At 48.5% G+C, this 18,415-nt stretch overlaps 1 protein-coding gene across 2 annotated transcripts in view; it reads left to right on the top strand.

Annotated features, from left to right (window-relative positions):
• Window positions 1–3,164: 3,164 nt before the first annotated feature.
• Window positions 3,165–18,415, top strand: part of RFTN1 (raftlin, lipid raft linker 1) — a 203,794-nt gene continuing 188,543 nt past the window's right edge. The window contains exon 1 of one of the 2 annotated variants that reach the window (XM_024115195.3): window positions 3,165–3,435. The gene's annotated coding sequence lies outside the window, so the exon portion shown is untranslated. Of the gene's footprint in view, window positions 3,436–3,685; window positions 3,793–18,415 lie in introns of those variants that run through there. The other variant, XM_028490143.2, reaches the window with a different exon arrangement.

Raw genomic sequence — 18,415 nt, 5'->3', positions numbered from 1 at the left:
TGGGAATGAATGTTGCCCTACATGGGCCAGCTTTCTGCAGCCGTTGATTACAGAGCAGCTGGCCAAACTGTGATCTCACTGTGGCTGCAAACCCACTTAAAATATTAACAGTGATGATAAAGATGAATAATTCCTGTACCTCCAGGGCATATATGAGTTTGCTTATCTCTCCCGTCAGCCCTGAAATGTTGCTGTTCAGCTGCCCGGGAGATGATCTGGTTTTCGTGGTCCTGCAAGTAAACAATAAGGTCAGTAGCTCCCAGGTTCTGCAGCTTGTGATGGGTCTGTTTTCCGCAGAAGTTGTTACCGCTCTCTGCAGAATAACAGGCACTGAGCGTTTCTGAGCTAAGCTGGGAGAGAGGGGTTGAGTGAGGTGGGGTGGTGGTGAGGGTGGGAAAGAGGTGGGCAGGATAGAAGGTTAGCTGGGGTTCTCCCTCTCTCCAAGCCTCAGCGAAGCTGGGATGCAGCACAACTGCCCCAGCTGCTGGTACCCATGGCCTTAATCATCTCCAGGGTGGGATGCTGCTGCCGAGGCCAAGGGAGAGAACTGCTCCAGCAGGGGAGGCTCCTTGAACTCAGCTCTTCTAGGAATTGTACAGTCTGGCCACGGCTGCTTCTTACGCTTGCCTGGGCCGGCTTAACTGCTCTCCTTTCTACAGGGGCTGTGAGGAGAGTCATCTTCCCCATTAACTTGGGGCTTGCGTTTTATTGATTGCGAACACTCAGGATCCCAGTTCTGGAGCCATCTGTGACCTGCCGTGCTGTAATAGCTTGGTTTTCCCCGTGTTCAGCTCCCTCCCCGAGTGCTTAGTGTTAAATCACAGGGGGAGGAAGTGTGAGCAGAGGAAAAACAGCACTATTACATGACCCCCGATGAGACCGCTGTGATAGAATTAAAAGCTGCTGCCCTAGGACATTCTAACAGATGACATTGTGAGGTTGCCAAGGTAACCCACCAGGATACCGTTCCAGCATCTTTGGGATTGATGCTGGGTAGGCGAGGTCAGTCAGAGGTGAGGCCCAGCTACTCAGGGTGTGTCCCCTGGCTGGCCAGTCCGTGGCAGTCAAGTGGAAAATCAAGGCTGACCTTTACACAACACGAATGAACCCAACCTTGTCTCCTCATTGGCTATTCCAGGTGAAAGAGAATCGGAATACTCCAGGTAATTGTTCAATGTAGGTTACACAGAGGCGGAAAAAGGTCCGGATATGAATGACTCACCCATTCATTCCATATATGTTGATTAAACACCTACTATGTACCAGATAGGAAGCGTCAGAATATCTAGGCGGAAAGGTCGGGAGTTCTAGAAAACCTAAGAAAATGCAGGTCCAAGCAGGGAAAAAAGACATTTAAGACATTTACACATCATTACTACTCAGGAAAAGGTTGAGTGAGAGAAAATAAAAACAATCAGAATAACTTATTAACCCCAAGGACCTGGTGTTAAAAAAAAACATGTGCAAAAATTGTATAGAGCGGAAATTATCTGCTTAAAAGAAGTCAACCTCCTCCTCCAAACACACCAAGTTATGCTGCATTCCCCCCTTTTCCCCTTATCTTCTTTTAAATACTCCATGTTTACTTCTGAACTACTGGTTAATACCTATAAATGTTATTTTCTTTCTCCCAGGTAAGGATCGGAAAGATTTCAGATGGGCCCTAGCTTGCTATCACTCAAGGCCTTGGGCATATAAATAACAAAGATCCCTCCTTTTGGCCTCATAGGTGGGTGTTCAAGACCGTCACTGGGGCCACCTGACACTTGTCTCCACAGAACACTGTTTGCATCTGGACTTGGGCTGTCACCTGATCTTGTTATTTTCTTCCAGATGGCAAGCCAAGCAGGGGAGAGAGTGGGGGAGATTGGAGGCGGTGGTGGTGAGTGATACCGGCGAGTGGCGGGGTGGAAAGGGAAAGGGGCAAAAAACAAAAACAAAAACAAAATGGTAGTTGGGGGGAAGGGGAGGGGAACACAGAACTGGGATGGCTACAGAACAAGCAAACAAGGAAGAAAATCTCTGAGAAACTGTGGTTACAGGAATTCCTGCAAACAAAATAGTGCCTCCTTACCCCCTGGGGGCGGTTATTAGTACCGGAAGGACATCATTAAAACACTGCTGGGGCCTACACCAGCCCTGCATCCTGTGGGCTCCAATGCTTAAGGCCCCCTCTTTGGCCAACCAGAAAATGTAGATAATTAGATTATGTCAGTTGTCTTATTGCAGTCCCCTAATAATAATAGTAATGATAATAATAATATCAACAACAACAGGATAATAGCTAAGTTATAGAGTGCTTTCCTAAACACTTTACTTATAAAACCCACCAGAAAAAAGTGCTACTTAACAGAGAAGGAAATAGAGCCGTTAAGTCACTTACCCAAATCAAACAGAAGGTAGAGATGGATGAGGGCCCGAGGCCCACCCTGATGATTTGGCTCTAGGGTTCCCGCTATTAACCCTTACACCGCGATTGTGCTTTGTTTAAAAAGCTCCAGATAGAAAGACTTTTACAATGGGCTCACTGCCTCCCATTTTCCCGTCGCTAACGCAGCCCTGGCCTGGCTTTTCATTTATAGAATTGTCTCCTTGGCCGGCCTAAAGCTGCAGGCCAAGATGGTTCCCCAGATCTTCTCAAACCTTCTGGGCGCCTGAAGTAGGCGGGCTAGGGTGTGGCATGAGGACAGTGGCATTATCCCGCTCCTTAAGCACTGACTCCCAAGCAATAACGTAGAGCCTGGGGATGGCCCCACCTGTGGAATGGGGAGGAGGAATGGTCCACTGTTAACGGTCCTCCTCCGCCCTCTCCCAGCCATCAGCACCTTAGTGGCAGTCACCCTCCAGCACCCAAGCCCAAATTTTGAGGGTTGCGAGTCCCCCACGAGCGCTCCTGACGCACGCAACCTTGGTTACAAGGGGTCGAGAGTGTGGGAGGGGGAGCCACGGACCTCTGCGCCGTGGAGCGGCGAGGGTCACTGGCTGGGGGGAAGCCGTGTGCAGCGCGCAGGTTGCCGGCCGCCTGGAGGCGGCGGCGCGGGGCGAGGGGCGCGGAGCTGGCCAGCTGCTCCTGCGGCGGCTCCCCCGAAGACGCAGCGCAGCATATTTTGCACATGAGTTCAGAGGAAGAGGAAGTGTAGCCGGCGGACGCGCGGCGGCGACGGGGGCGCGTCGGGGCTGGAGCCGGAGCGCGCCGGGCTCAGGGCGCAGCGAGCGGGAGCGCGGCGGCCGCGGGCTCCGCTGAGGGACAGACGCACGGATCGCAGGAGGGACGGACACACGAGCACGCCGCGCCGCCTGCCCCGTCCCCACCCCCTGGCGCCCACGCCTTCCCCGCGCCGCCTCCTCTATATGGCACAAACTTTCCTCCCGGGACGGAACACGCTGTCTCTTGGAGCCCGCGCCCGCGCCTTCTCCTCGGCTTAGTCCAGAACGGTAGGTGGACGCCTGCAGGATTCGGGATGGAGGCGGGCGCTGGCGGGGCGGGAACCCGGCGGGCAGGGGGAGCCTGGCGGGGCGCCTCCCTGCAGGTTGCCGAGGCTGGGCGTGCTTCCCAGGCGCCGGGGCTGCCAGAGGGCCATCCCCGTCCCCTGCACCCCGGCCCGGATTGGATGGGGCCGGGGACACGATCCATGGGACGCAGCGGTCTTGGGCCAACTTTTTTGGGGGGGAAAAATATCATCCCTGGCGAGCCATAGGGAGAGGCACCCCAGAGCAGTCTGTTGAGGGTCGTGGGCTCCGCATGCTCGGGGCGCCTAGGAAGGAAGCAGAGGGGAAGCTTCGAGGCTACAGGTGGGTGTAGGACACTGCTGCAGGGGGTCCTCGGCAAAGATCAGGCGGGAGCTGGCCCAGGAATCCAGGTTCAGGAGGGCGCGAGGCCGGGGTGGGCTGGGGTGGGCTGGGGTGGAGGCGGCTCTCGCTGCTCTTCTGCGTGCGCCCCGGGAGGTGCGTTTGTTCCCGGGGCAGCGGTGCTGGACGGGCGGAGCAGACGTGCCGCGCGTTCAGAGGAAGCGCCGCGGCCAAGGGAGGCTCAGAGGCTCGGGGCGCGGGAAGTCCCCGGCACTGAAAACGGGCATCTCCCCTTCTGTAAAGGGGGTTTCTTCCCTCGTCCTCACCACTTTCCTAAGCCCAAGGGACGCCAGGGTGGACCTGGGTGAGGGCGGGGTGGCGGCGGCGTTTATTTCAGGAAGCCCCGTTGTCAGGCATGCACACCCCCCTTCCGCGCCAGGGCTCATGCCCTTCACCTAGACTGCCGCTGTCTCTTGCAGCGAGAACCGCGTGGAGGCCAAGGTGCAGTAACCCAGGCGCCCTGCCTCCCTGGTGCTTGCGCCTGGCTGCCCTGTGTCGTTGTGGGTGGTCCCCAGGGACGCTGGGTGGTGTCAGTGAGTTTGTTAGGGGGTTTAAGAACAAAAAAGTATTAAAAAAAAAAAAAAAAAGTCTGGCACCAGTTCCTATGTTTGAGTGACTGCCCTGGTCTCCAGCGACCTGGTTTCCTTCTTGTAATTGGTACAGCTGTTTTCAGATGGTGGGCGCAGTCAGGCGAGGCGTCTTCCAGCCCCTGCCATCGTGTGTCATCTCAGGATAAGTGAGGCCCTGCCAGGAAGGAAGGCAGGAGTAATGTGAGCCACCTCTGGGCCCGTGCGTAGGGCTTGCTCTGCACCCCACGTGTCCCTGGCCACAGGGATTCCTAATTTGTACATCTGAACAGCTGAATTCCCTACCAAGTTCAAGTGACCCCAGATGTCACCAAACCCCACAGAGGGGTTAAGCAACAAGCTGTTTGGGGCTCTTTGGTGCGTGTGTGTGCTAACCTCAGTGAAATCACTTTAACCTCAGAGGGAGCTCTGCATCCTCTTTTGCCTTAAGTGGGGTTTCTGGCCTGACAGCAGGGAGGACACCCCTCTGGCTGCATTTGTATAGCAAGTCGCTGGGTCGGTTTTTCTTTGTTTGTCTTTTGGCTGCGTGGACGTGGGGTAAATGGAAGAGAGGTGTTGTGCCGTTAGCTAATAGATTTGGTGCAGGAACTGAAAGAGAATTCATTGGGAATACGAGTCAGTGAGTTCTTTTTCTCCCTCTTGAGCAGGAATTTTTGGCTTCCATTCAAATAATTGCTTTGTCTGTAGGGAAACAGGCAGAAAATCTTTGGCATGAGTGATGTGAGTTCCTGTAAAGCTACTTGTGTTCTTCCAGTCTTAACTTTTCAGCAGAATCGAAATTATGTGGGCCCATGGCTTGGTGGGCATGGGTGTTTTGCTAAATTTCTAATTTCCGGACTAGGGAGAGGGCCCTGTGACTCTTTCCCCCACCCACCTCCTTTTAAAAAATATAGAAAAGTTGCAAGAACAGTGACGACCCAAATACCCGTATCTAGAGTCTATAATTTTACAATATTGGCTTTATTACACATCCGTCCATCTAGTCATCCCTCTATCTATCCATAAGCAACTTCTTGTTTTATGCATTTTAAATTAAATGACAGACATTGGTACAGGTCACCTCTAAACGTTTCAGCACACATTTCATTATTTAGAGTTCAATATATGTTCATGATTTTCTTAAGGTAAAATTTATACATATGGTGAATTTTTACATACATACGTATCTCCATATAGTGAAATGCACAGACCTTGAGGGTAACATTTGCATGATGGTTCGACAGATGCCTACACCTGTGTAACCCTCATCTCTATCAAGTAATGTTGCCATCACCCCCAGAAAGTTCCTTCATCTCCATTCCTAGTCAGTCCCTGTCCTCACCCTTTGTTTCTCACTCAAAGTTAGTTGAGCCTGGTCTTGAACTTCATATAAGTGGAATTCCACAGTATTGTGTAAAGCTTCTTTCACTCAGCATGTTTTTGAGGTTCACCCGTGTTTTACGTACCAGTAATTCGGTCTTTTTTTATTGCTGAATTATAGTCCGGTATCTATTTATAACGCAGTTTGTTTATGTATTCCCCTGTTGATGGACACGTGAGTTATTTCCAGGTTTGGGGGGTATATTGTGAATGAAGCTGCTGTGAATATTTGTGTACAAGTCTTCCTAGGGACATATGTTGTCATGTCTTGTGGGTAAATGGAGTGGAATTGCTGGGTCGTAAAAGAGATGTATGTGAACCTTATAAGAGACTGCCAGACCTTCTCCCAACATGGTTATACCATTTTACACTCCCGCCAGCAAAGAATACACATGTGAGATTCCAGATACAACAACTCATTTTCCTAGCCCAAAGTCAAGAGCATGGTAGACCAGTGTTCTTCTGGGGCCCGAGGGAACCAGAAATTGGAACATCTGAGACAGTCTGGACCATGTTGTTTTCATAGATGGAGGAGCTGGGAGAAATCCCTGACTCTGCCAGTAAATGGGTTTACTCTTAAGTTATTGTGACAGTCAGACAAATATTTTATTTTTAGAGATCTTCAGAGAAGGGAATTCCATAGGGGAAAGTCCCCTTGGTTGTGAAAGAAGATCGACTGCTTTCTACATAAAGAGAAATAAACCCCAAACCCCAAAGGATTCCACTAAACTTCTGCTTCGAAGCTCCTGGGGGATTTCTGGCGTATTGGTCTGGTTGCTGTGAATCTGGTGGAGATTCCCGTTGGATTTCACCGGCTGAGGCAGCTGGCTGTTGAAAGCGGTTGTGTTTGCTTTGTGAGGCAGGTCAGATTTGGCTTTTTGAAGGCTGCTAGAACAGCTTTCCTGTTAAAGTGATGTGGCCTGTCAGTGAGAAACATGGCCTGTCAACGCCCCTCTTATTGTCCTGGCTGAGAAAATGGGCCGTTCCCTCTCAGGTCCCCTTGCACCTTTGTCCCCGTCTGTGGGCCTGTAGCCAAACCTGGTTTTGGCTGATCCAGGAAGTAGGCATAGAGCCTCCTGCTTATGTGAGACCCAGGATGAAGCTTTGACATCTCGCCGAGGTGTCTCATTGAGGTCAGCTGACAAGTGGTACAGAGTCTTAAGACACTGGACTATGTTTGGGGACTGTTCCCTTCATCCGCAAGCCTAGTACATTGCCTGCCACAGGGTAGAGGCACAGAATAATTCTCATGGTACCCATCTGGGTGACTGCCTGTCTGGAGGTTGACAGGGATGGCCAAGATGTCAGGACCCCAAGACGTATTTTACTAGAGGCCACTTTACTATAGCCTGTGAAACAGGTTCAAAGTGTTAGGAAAACTTTGCCAACTGTAAACTTCCATTCTAGTAGCACTGTTTTTATTTTATTACAGATTTTACTATTGCTGTTAACAAAATTATCATTATAGCTACCCCTTGCCAGGCGCCCATTCTTTGCCAGGCATGGTTAGGGTCTTTACACGCGTGCTCTGAATCTAATCCTCGTGAGAGGCAGATACTATTATTATCTGCACTTTGGCCTTGAGGAAACTGAAGCTTAGAGAGGTTAGGGAACTTGCCCCAAGTTCACATTTTCATGTCTCCTGGACATTAAGGGAAGAGACTGTGACCTTCTTGTTTCGCAAATGCAGATTCCATCTGCAAGCATAGATTTCCAAATACACGAAGCCGTCGTAGAAGAGAAATGTAAGCTGGATGGGGGATGGAAGTTGGAACAAATGACACACTGGAATCACTTTCTTAAGTCTTTTACCTTTTTGTTTCAGGCTTTCTGAGATTTGGGGCACCTGGAGCCCGGGTAGAGGTACTAATTTTGGTGACAATTTAAGATATTATTGGTTGTGATGATTGTAATTTTATCGTAGGGAAAGAAAGACGTTGCCAGCTGTTTGGTTTGAGTGTCTGTCGCTGAGCTGTCCACTACAGTAGCCACTGGCTACATGTGGCTATTTACATTTAAATGTCAATGAATTAAAAGGAAATAAAATTTAAAACGCAGTTCCAGTCTCACCGGCCACCTTTCGAGAGCCCTAGAGCCACATGTGGTTATTGGAGAGTGAATTGGACAGAGCAGATGTATTTTCATCTTCGTTGAAAGTTCTGTTTGATGGGGCTACTCTATACTAAGCATTTCTCTTTTGTCCTTCAGTTTAAGAATTGGCCACACTCTTGGCTAAAGCTTCGGCTGTTTTTCACTGACAAAGAGATAAATTTAGCCAGACATTTCTTTTATGTTTATAAAAAGGTTTGTGTGTGTGTGTGATCCTTCCTCCCTGTCACATCCAGTTTTTGACATAAATTTGAGTTTCCCTTTTCTCTTGGGCCCCCAAAGGGGCTCTCGTTATTATCGTTGTGTATTTTACCAAGATGCTTTCTCTGAAAAGATCGGTACAGCGGGCAAGCGATGGCCACTGCTTGAGGCCCTGTTAATTTCCTTGCTCTCCAAAGAATTCAGTTCAGCTTTTAAATATGCATTTGTGCGACTTACTCCCTACCTGGGCTGAATTCAGGAAGAAAAAGCGCTCTCAGCGGGGCCAGAACCAAAGAGCTAGAAAATCAGGTCACAATTCTATGTGTGATGGCTATCTGCCAAGACTGAGGTGGAGCAGACATCCTTTGGGGTACCTGGGGGCTTCGTTAGGGGGTTTTCCTGGGTCGGGCCTGCCCCTGTGGTGCAGGGAGCGGTGGAGGGGCCGCAGCGTCGTGTCTGATGGTGCAGGATGGTGACGGAGGGGCGTCCCATTTAGGGGGTGTCCACTACTCAGGCTCGGTTCAAAGGAGAGGGGCGCCAGCCCACGGGAGTCAGTGGGGAACCCAGACCCCCCCAGAGCTGGGAGGTCAACATCAGCTATGTTTGCTCAGCTTGTTTGATGCTCACCAACTCTCGTGCTACTTTATGAAGCTGTATTGGACGTTTCCACACTTTTTCAACCAGGAAGCCAGCTGCACTTCACTGACAACGTTCTTTGGCTTTTAAAACTGAACTGTCCCATTGTGTTGTTCCATAGGCAGACCCCCTGGATGGGCAGCGTTTATTCTTTGCAAAGGATTATCAGCTTCCATTTGTGGCTGTGTGTTTGTGTTGTGTGTGTGTGTGTGTGTGTGTGTGTGTGTGTGTGTGTGTGTTGGAAGTCCCTGATTAGTATTTCACCCCGAGGAAATACTTCTGAGGAACCTTCAAGTTTTTTGGAATGACTCCCAAATTACTCAGATTTGGAGAAATTTTTGTAATAGACCTTATCCATTAAAGTCGGATGAGAAGAGATTAGGTTAATCACAGACTCTGGTTAATGGAACGTGACCATATCGTGTATTACAAGATTTTGGAAATGCAGAGTACGAGAAATCAGACTGTTCATTTAAACACTTCTTTAATTTAGAGAGGTCTTTGGGGATTTTTCCAGTGTCTTGGGACACTTTATAAGCACCCTTTCAGTGTGGTGTAATTATAGCAGGTTAACAGGGATCTTTATCATGGATAACAAGTAGTACTAGCAATAGTACTAATAATGGTTATCATTTAGACAGCCATTTCTAGGTGCCTGAGCTCTTCTAAGCCCTGTTAAATTAACTTATTACGTCCTCACCCTGCAAGTGGATTCTGCGGTCATCCCGATTTTATAGTTGAGAACCCTGAGGTTAAGTGGCTCCCTTGACGTCACTTGGCTAGGAAGTAGGGGCCCTGGGACTTTAACCAGGCACTCTGGCTCCAGAGCCTCACCAGCCCCTGTGCTGTGATTTTAAAAAGGCGAACTTGAGAGCAACAGGCAAATATTCCAAAGGCCCTTTCCATCCATTTCCAGATAATAGGCACCTTTCCTTCTCCGGAAGTCTGTCGACGGAGTAGGTGTTACTGTGCATCTCTTGGGGCAGGGCACTGGGGTAGCTGTTGCTGAGGATGAAGATGTAACTGCCTTCGAGAAGTTTGCTGTCCCATGGGAAGATGGGGTGGTACCCAAAGCTCCAGAGCTCTCTCCCTTGAGCTGTGGACTGGTCCACCCGGCTGCCCACCCCACCTCCCCTTGGTTGGAGTTCTCGCATCCAGAACAAACTCCGGTCTCCTTTGGCCCAACTGCTCCTTCCACGGCGTCCCTGTCTTGGGAGGTGGCCGCTGCAGCTTTACAGGTGCTCAGGCCACAAACGTGAGAGGGGTCTTTGTATGCCCTCTTCTTCTCATGCCCTGTCTCCAAACCACTAAGAAATCTCACTTCCTACCTTCAAAACGTATCCAGAGGGGCTTCCCTGGTGGCGCAGTGGTTGAGAGTCCGCCTGCCGATGCAGGGGACGCGGGTTCGTGCCCCGGTCCAGGAAGATCCCACATGCCGCGGAGCGGCTGGGCCCCTGAGCCATGGCCAATGAGCCTGCGCGTCCGGAGCCTGTGCTCCGCAACGGGAGAGGCCGCGACAGTGAGAGGCCCGCGTACCGCAAACAAACAAACAAAACGTATCCAGAATTTGACCTCTGCTCACACCTCAGCACCACCTCCTAGTCTCCCTGTGCCCAGGGTCAGAGTGATCGTGTCTCCCTCGGGGCTCGAAACCCTCCGAGGGCTCCCGTCTCACTGGGGACAAAGCCAGCATCTTGACCGCGGCCGCCCAGGCTGCCCGCCCCCCTCCCCGGGCAGGTCCAGGGCATGCCGGCCTGTTTGCACTTGTGGCCACCTGCTCCCTCATCCCAGCGCTTGCCCTGGCACCTTCCTCAGGATCCTGCTCGCCGTCACCTTCTGGGGGAGGCCTTCCCTGATCACGCTGTTTTTTTGTAAAATTGTGCCCTCCCCTGTACTTGCTAATACTCCTCTCTGCCTTGCTTGTCTTTATGTGACATACTTTTGAACTTGAACTTCATTCATTATTTTATGTGTCTGCTCCTGAAAGTAAGGTTCACGAGGGCGGGGTTGTTCTGGTTTTGTTTTGTTTTGGTCTTTGTCTCTGTTTCACTTCGGTATCCCCAGCACTTGGAACAGTGCCTTGCACCTACTAAGTGCTCAGTGAAGGAGGGCGTGATGGTTAATTTTATGTATCAAATTGGCTACCGCGGGGGTACCCAGTTTTTGGTCAAACAGCAGTCTAGGTGTTGCCATGGGGTATTTTTAAGGATGTGATTAACATTTGAATCACCCTCTGGAATATGGGCGGATATGGGCCGGCCTCATCCAACTAGTCCGAGGACTTAGAAGATTGAGGTCTCCTGAGGAGGAAGGAGTTCTGCCTCCAGATGGGCCTGGGGCTCAGCTCTGCACCATCACCTCTTCCCTGGGCCTTTGGCCTCCTGGCCTGTGCTATAGATTTTGGACTTGCCAGCCTCCAAGTCCTTTAAAACAAATCTGCCCCAACTTCTCTCTCTGTAGATATCTACATAAGGACACACATACACACAAGAAACCCAGGAGGAAGAACAGGCTTTTGGGGCAGGATGTTGTGTTCTCTTTGGGGCAAATTCATCTGGAAGTGCCGGGAAAGTTCCAGGTGAAGATGTTGGAACGGGTCCGTGGGCATGTCTGCTGGAGTTGGAGAGCAGTCAGGCTGGGAGGGGAATCTGACAGCTAAGGGGGAGATGATGCAGTTATGGAACTTTTTTGAGCCTACATGCCTCCCTGTATTGGAGGTTCCCAAACTGTGTACTAAGGCACCCCAAGGCACCGCAGCAAGTGGTACTTGCATGTTGGATGCCACCCTCATAACTAGCCCGAGGTAGTTCACAGGATCAACATCAAAGGCAACCACTTCCTTTTGATGACGTCATATCTTTGCAAAGCTGGATTTGGGGTGGTTGCTAAGATCATTGTTGAACAGGAGATGAGGGTGGTGGTGTCCAGTGTGATTCTGAGGTTTGAGAAGTTTCCCAGGGCCAAATGGATGCACACATCCCAGTAGTAAGTAATTATGGTAATTTAAGGGTGCAGGAAAAATTTTTTTTTCAGTTTGTGTATTCTGTTCTTTCAAAAGGCTGCTAAGTTGTTTATACATAATTATCAATTTGTTTGGACCTGACTACTTAATAAATTGAGCTGTGGGTATTGCTTTTAGCCTGGGGGTGCTGTGAACAAACGTATAGGGACACTGGGGGTGCCATGACCTGGAAAGTGTCAGAACCTTTGCCCTGTATTGTTCGGGGTATTATATGTGGTGTGTACATGATAAGGAGCAGGGACAGAAAGACAGGGGACAAAGGGACAGGAATGAGGGCTGCACCCCAAAAGTTGTATTTCTACAAAAACAAAAGATGTGAGCAAATAAAATATAAGCGTTTGTTAAATCAGGGTAGTGGGTACAGAGATGTCTCATTTTTTTTTATCCTTATCCATATGTTTGCGGTGGTTGGTAGTGAAAGTAATTTGAAGAGAGAGGCAAAAGGAGGCTGGAGATAGAAATTTGGGGGTGCACTTGTGTTTGGGACGACAACAGAGAGCCTGGGAAGGGAGGGTATGAGGTCCAGAGAGATTCAGGTGATGCAGGGGTGGAACCAAGGGGATCAGCAAGACCACATTGTCTAGACTGTGGTTCTCAGCCCTGGCTAAGCGGCCTAAGAGAGACCCTGGGCCCCTGCGGCCTGGGTGTTAGGAGATTGGAGAGGGTCAGGAGTGGGAAAAGACAGGGTTTGCTCTGAGGGCGTTGATTCTCAATCCTGGATGTCAGTTAGAATCACTTGGGGGGTGTCTTAAAAATGATGCTTGGGCCCCACCCCAAATGCCTGGGCATCTGGACATCAAAACAGCTGTCCAGGTGATTCCAGGGTGCAGCCAAGATTGAGAACCACCGCCATGGTCCAGGCTTTCGCAAGCTTTACTGTGATTCAGACTTTGATGAATCGTGTGTGAAAAGGTGGATTCTGATTAAGCAGGCCTGGGAGTGCCCATGCTCCTGGTCTGAGGACCACACTTTGAGTAGCAAGTTCTTCTGAGGGGAGGCTGTTTTATTTAAGGGTGGTTGTGATGGAGGCTAGTGGGAGAGCAGAAAGAAAGGTGGTCTGGATCAGTCTCCACCGAGTGTTTTCCTTTGATAATGTAAATACCCCTCGTATGCCTTATCTCTTGCTGTGTGACATATTACCCCCAGACTTGGCAACCGCAAATAGTAATGAACGTTTATTATCCGCAGGGCTTCTGTGAGTTAGAAATCCAGAAGCAGCTGAGCTGGGTTGTTCTGACTCAGGGTCTCTCACGAGATTGTGGTCAAGATGCTGGCTAGGCTGAAGGCTGTTCTGGAGCTGAGGGATGCTCCCACTTGAGTGTTGAGTTCGTCGTGGCTGTTGGTTGGAGGCCTCAGTTCCCTGCCCTGGGGACTTCTCCACGGGGTTAATAGAGTGTTCTTACAGTATGCCAGCGGGCTTCCCCCAGGGACATATCCTACTGACTACACAGGTCAGCCCTGTTCAGTAGAGGAGGGGACCACTGGTGAACGGGAGGATTATTGAGGGATATCTTGCAGGCTGTCTGTGATACATCTTGTTGTCTTAACTAGGAAACGTAATGCATATGCAACACAGAAAACTTGAAAATATAGAAAACCATAAAGAGAATGTCTCCCATCACCTTGTGACCCAGAGGAAAGTTCTGTGAATATCTTTATTTAACCTGCCAGTTAAAAAAAATACGTGGATTTTCATATACAGATACACAGACACTTAAAAAAAAGTAGCACCATAAAATAACCCCGTTTCATACAGATTGTTCTTTTCCTTGGCATTGAATCAGGAATACTTTCAATGGGTCAGTTTTAGTTATCCTTGGGTTTCTGTCTTAGTTTGTAGGATATCAAGATTTGACACCATCCGTACAGCTGATTGGATTTTTAAGTTTTCAATTACATTTCTGGGTGGAGAGAGATGTTCTTATCATGTAAAAACTTCTTAATTTGGATCATCAGTTCCTACTTTGGGTGCCTGAATGATGTACTAAACACACTCAAGTCTTTAAATATAGGATTTGAGTGGAGAAATAAAGAATGAGTTTGCCAGCTGATCCAGCATCGTTGCGTATAATTGCCCCATCTCTGGTTGCTTGTCATGAGCTGTTGGCAGTTGTTAAAATTAGCTTTACAGTCTGCCTCAGATTAGCAGCAAGTGTGGTAAATGAGGGCTCACTCTTAATGAAACTAATTTGTATTTGAAAATATAACTACATTTATTGCCCCCATTATTTAAATGTGTGCATGCTAGTTGATAGTAAAAATAAACCTTTAAACTGAGGGATTTTTTTAAACCCCAGCTGAAAAATAATTGTTTAAAGAGGTGATCCTTTTTGAAGTGGTTTTCCAGTGTTTTACATGCATCTGGGGAAGTATTTCAAAACCACATTAGAACTACTTTAAAATAAAAATTCAAGCATTTCAACATTTAAAATGACACAGAACATCATGCCCCATGGCTGATCAGCTTTTTCTGGAACCAAGTCTATGGGGATGTGCCCTCTATTTTATATCACAGCAGTTTTCTCTGAATGCCCTGCACCCCGCCCAGACTTCTAGAACAACCAGCCTCACTGTACCACGTGTATTTCTTCATTGTCTTTCTTCTCCTTCACCTGTGATCTCCTTGAGGGTAGGACCTGGTCTTTCCATTTTTGTATTTCCTAATTGAGGGCGTGACTCAAAAGAGGCCATAATAAATGTGCATTGGATGAATGAATGCATGAACTTGGAACATGAATTCTCTCCCTCATGGAGCTGACAGTTCCTACATGAAACTGGGCCCACATATACCAAAGACACACCTCCTTCTAGGCTTGATTCAGAAAGAATTGATTTTTCCAGAGTGTCACCAGTTGAGGAATCTTTGCTTCCAGGTCATTTGCAAATGACCTCTCCTTGTAGTGGGTCTCAGAAACCCCCAGTGAGATTACCTTATTTTCTTCCCTAGTCTGTCTCCAGTCCTAATAACGTTTAGCCAGTTTCTGCTGAAGAACTGTAAGGGTATTTTGGCTCTTTTCCCACTGTCTCACCCTAGGAGTGGAGAAAGACCTCCTCTCTTTCTTCTACCTGTGAAGACCTCTTGGATGGTTTTTCTTGATGCCTTGATGCTAGAGAGACCCACGCACGTGGGTGCAGGGATGTCTTTTGGGACGATAAAGACGTAAAAAGAAGCAAAAACCCTCCTGTGTGACTGTCAAATAATCAAAGCTGATGAAACCATCAACTCACACATAAAACAAGTAACCTGGTTTCCATAGGTGTCAATGTGAAGTGACTATAGGAATTTGGAAGGGCAGAGCTATGGGAGTTGGATGAACCATAGGAAAGTACTGGAAAAATGTCATCACACACAGGTGATTTTTAGCAAGTGTGCTTTACAAAAACAGACAATAATGAAAGGAGAAATAGCCACGAATAGCACTGCTGGTCATGATTCCCTCCCAGTGAGCTGATGCCCCAGGGTAAGCAGCGGGTGGAGGAGCTAAATCCGTGGAATCTCAGAGGGTCTCACCTTCCACCGTGCCTCTCGCGGGTCAGCATCTGGCCACCCTGAGTGTGTTATTCATTAACAGGATCCTGTACTTACCGTGTAACCCAGCAATCCCACCCCTAGGTATTGCCCTAGAGAAATGAAAACTTATGTCCACATCAGAACTTCTACGTGAATGTTTACAGCCACTTTTTTAAGAATCGACCCAAACTGGAAACTCCCCAGATGTCCTCCCAGCGTGAGTGGCTGAAGTGGGCCCCTGACTGCAGGCTTGGCCAAGGAGGCAGCTGTCTGTGGTCATTTGGAGCAAACTTGATGTAGAGGTTACCTATTGTATGATGAATCACGCCAAAACTTAGAGGCCTAAAACACCAACAGTGGTGTATTTTGCTCAGGAATCTGCCGATTTGGCAGGTCTTGGTGGAAACAGCTCATTTCTGCTCCACATGGTATCAGTGGCTTGACTGAGGCAGAGGCTCGTCTTCCAAGGCAGCTCCCTGGCACGATGGCTGGCGAGTTGGTGCTGGCTGTGGATTCCTCCATACATGGGCCTCTCTTCGGGGATGCTTGAGCTTCCTCATGGCATGGTGGCTGGGTTCCAAGAGCAGGTGTCCCAAGAGTCAGGCAGTGGATGCTCTCAGTTTCTTAAGGCTCAGGTCCAGAAGCTGGCACTGCTTCATCTGACACTTTCTATAGCGAGCAGTCACGGAGCCCAGATTCAGGGGAGGTGACATAGGCCCCACCTCTCGATGGCAGGAGTGTCAAAGGATTCGGGGGCCACATTCAAAAAACATCACACTTACCATTTATCTTCTGCCCTACGTTGACCCCAGAGATCCTCCCTGAATGTCTGTGAGGCTGGCTACGCCAGCCGCATCTACCGGCATCCGGTGAGGCTGTGCCCTTCACCCTTTCCTCCTCCTCCACCTCTCACTGCCCTCCAAGGCCCATATCCAGCCTCTGCCCCAGCTTCTTGTGGGATTCTAATACAACCAGGGTTTGGGAACCTCGCATTGGAAACAGTGACGTTTACAAAATGTAGATAATCATGTAAGGCACTATTATATCTTAGTTTTCCTTCTTTTTGTAAGCTAGATTTTGTGACTTGTTTGAGCATAGTAGGGACTGTAACAAGCATTTTTGGAGTGATGTAAAAGTCTTTCCTATTTTGACAGGGGTGGGGTTGGTGGAAGAATGCAGGAAGGAACTAGGAGGAAAGCAAATGTGCCAGTAGCAAGCAAGGTAGGGCCCTAACACGAACGAGTAAGAGGAACAAATTCACACTAAGCTTTCGGTGACTGGCAACGGCTTCACCATGATTCCCTTCCCAGAGAGAACTGTGCTTTAGAAGCAGTTGCTTAACCAGGGTTGCATGCCCTAAAATTTGAGACCTCAAGGATTCACCGATATTACAGTTTTGCACCTGGCTGGTACGGTGTCTGATCACATAGATGATTTCCCAGGGTCTCACTGTGTCCTGTGAGACAAGCACAGTGCCCTTTGGAGTGAACTTGGACCTCAGGTTTGGGATAGTCTGATTAAAACCTTAAATTCAAAGTTATGAATTGGGAGTTTTTCTAATACTTGCTGGCATGCCTCCCTGCAACCCCAAATTTGTCTGAGACTATCTTACTCATCTTGATAATCCTCTCCTCCTTTTTTTATGCTGTGCGGGAACCTGTCCTTGAGAGAAGAAATTAAATCATACTAAAGTGTTAGCTGGCTACCAGGAGCTTGGTTTGTTGCCTGTCCCAGGGAGATATTTGCGGTTTCAAAGGCGATGCCGAGGTAGGGTGTTCTCAAAGGAATGACTCTCTAATGCTAGAATTTACTTAATAGGATAGCAAGAATGGGAAGATTTTTGAGGAAGGGTTTTTTTCTTGGAGGTCCCCAAACGCTCAATCCTTTGTATGGAGGAAGATGGAGTGAGTGACTGGTAAGCCTTTGGGTTATTTCCAGTTCTGTTCTGGCAGTGACAGTACTTATCTCACCAGGTTACCTGTTCCCCAGTACTTAGGGGCCTCCCTGTCTGCTTCTGCTTTGCCCCAGCGGATGCCAGGCTGCTTGCTTTTTAGCAGTTAAATATGCGGCCTCTGTGCATATCAGCTATTATATCTGCAGAACAGCAGAGTATTTTACAAGTAATCAGTTCATGCAGATTGCACATAAATCATGTCTGCTCTGGCCCTTTGGACACTAATGTTCTCTTATTAAGGCATAAGTAAGCCTTCCTGTTCTCATCCATCCTTCCAGACTTTTTTTTTAATTACTGCAAATATAGCCTGGTTGTCGCTTCATCAGCCTGTTCCCTCCCTCCCCGGCCTCGTTGCTTTTGTACTGTTCATCTTGTTTTTTTGGAGCTGGCCAAGTTGCCGTAGGAAGCTGGGTACCCTGTGAATGGATTGAGCCAGCGGAAATTCTTATCTCAAAAAGGAAGTGGCCACCACGTTTCTGTTTGTGATATTCTTGACCAGTTAATATATTTGTGAAATATGTTCTGATGGCAGCACCGGTGCCCCAGAGAGGAGGGAACTTAGCCAGGCTCAGTCACAAAAGGGAAAATATCTCCCGCTGAAGTCTGGGGAGTGGATAAAAAGTCGTTTCATGAATGCCATTCTGCCTAAATAAACAGAGAACATTCATTGTTTTTAATCGCCTGGAAGCTCAGCCCACCCTTGTATGCACATCATATTAACATTTCTCCGTTTTCTCTCCAAACCGCAGCCACGATCTTTGCTCCGATACACGTGGATTCTGCTTCCAATTTCTGCGGCCCTGCTCTTAGTGTTCAGCCAGTTTTCATTTTGGTCTCAAATGACTCTGAGTCTGGAAGAACCGCTCTGTTCCTGTGGTTTGGTCTAAAAAGGAATAAACGAGGACTTTTTAGACGAGGCCTGTAAAAGTACCACCATCTACTTTGAGAGGTGTTTTTTGAATGTAAAATCCTGTCTAAATAATTACTGTTGAGGGTAGAAAGGACTTTGGAAATCGTAACAACTTATTATCCCCTCTTAGAAACCACGGCGGAGCGACATCTCTCTTGTTTTTTTTTTTCAGATGGGCTGACACCATGATGCACTTGTATTGCTTTTTAGATTCCATTTTTTTTTTTTTTTTTTTTTTTTTTGTGGTATGCGGGCCTCCCTCTGCTGTGGCCTCTCC

Source organism: Physeter macrocephalus, chromosome 1 (assembly GCF_002837175.3).
Source record: "Physeter macrocephalus isolate SW-GA chromosome 1, ASM283717v5, whole genome shotgun sequence".
Lineage (NCBI taxonomy): Eukaryota > Metazoa > Chordata > Mammalia > Artiodactyla > Physeteridae > Physeter > Physeter macrocephalus.
Note: the sequence above shows the minus strand (reverse complement) of the source record. Positions and strands in the feature narration are given on the sequence as shown.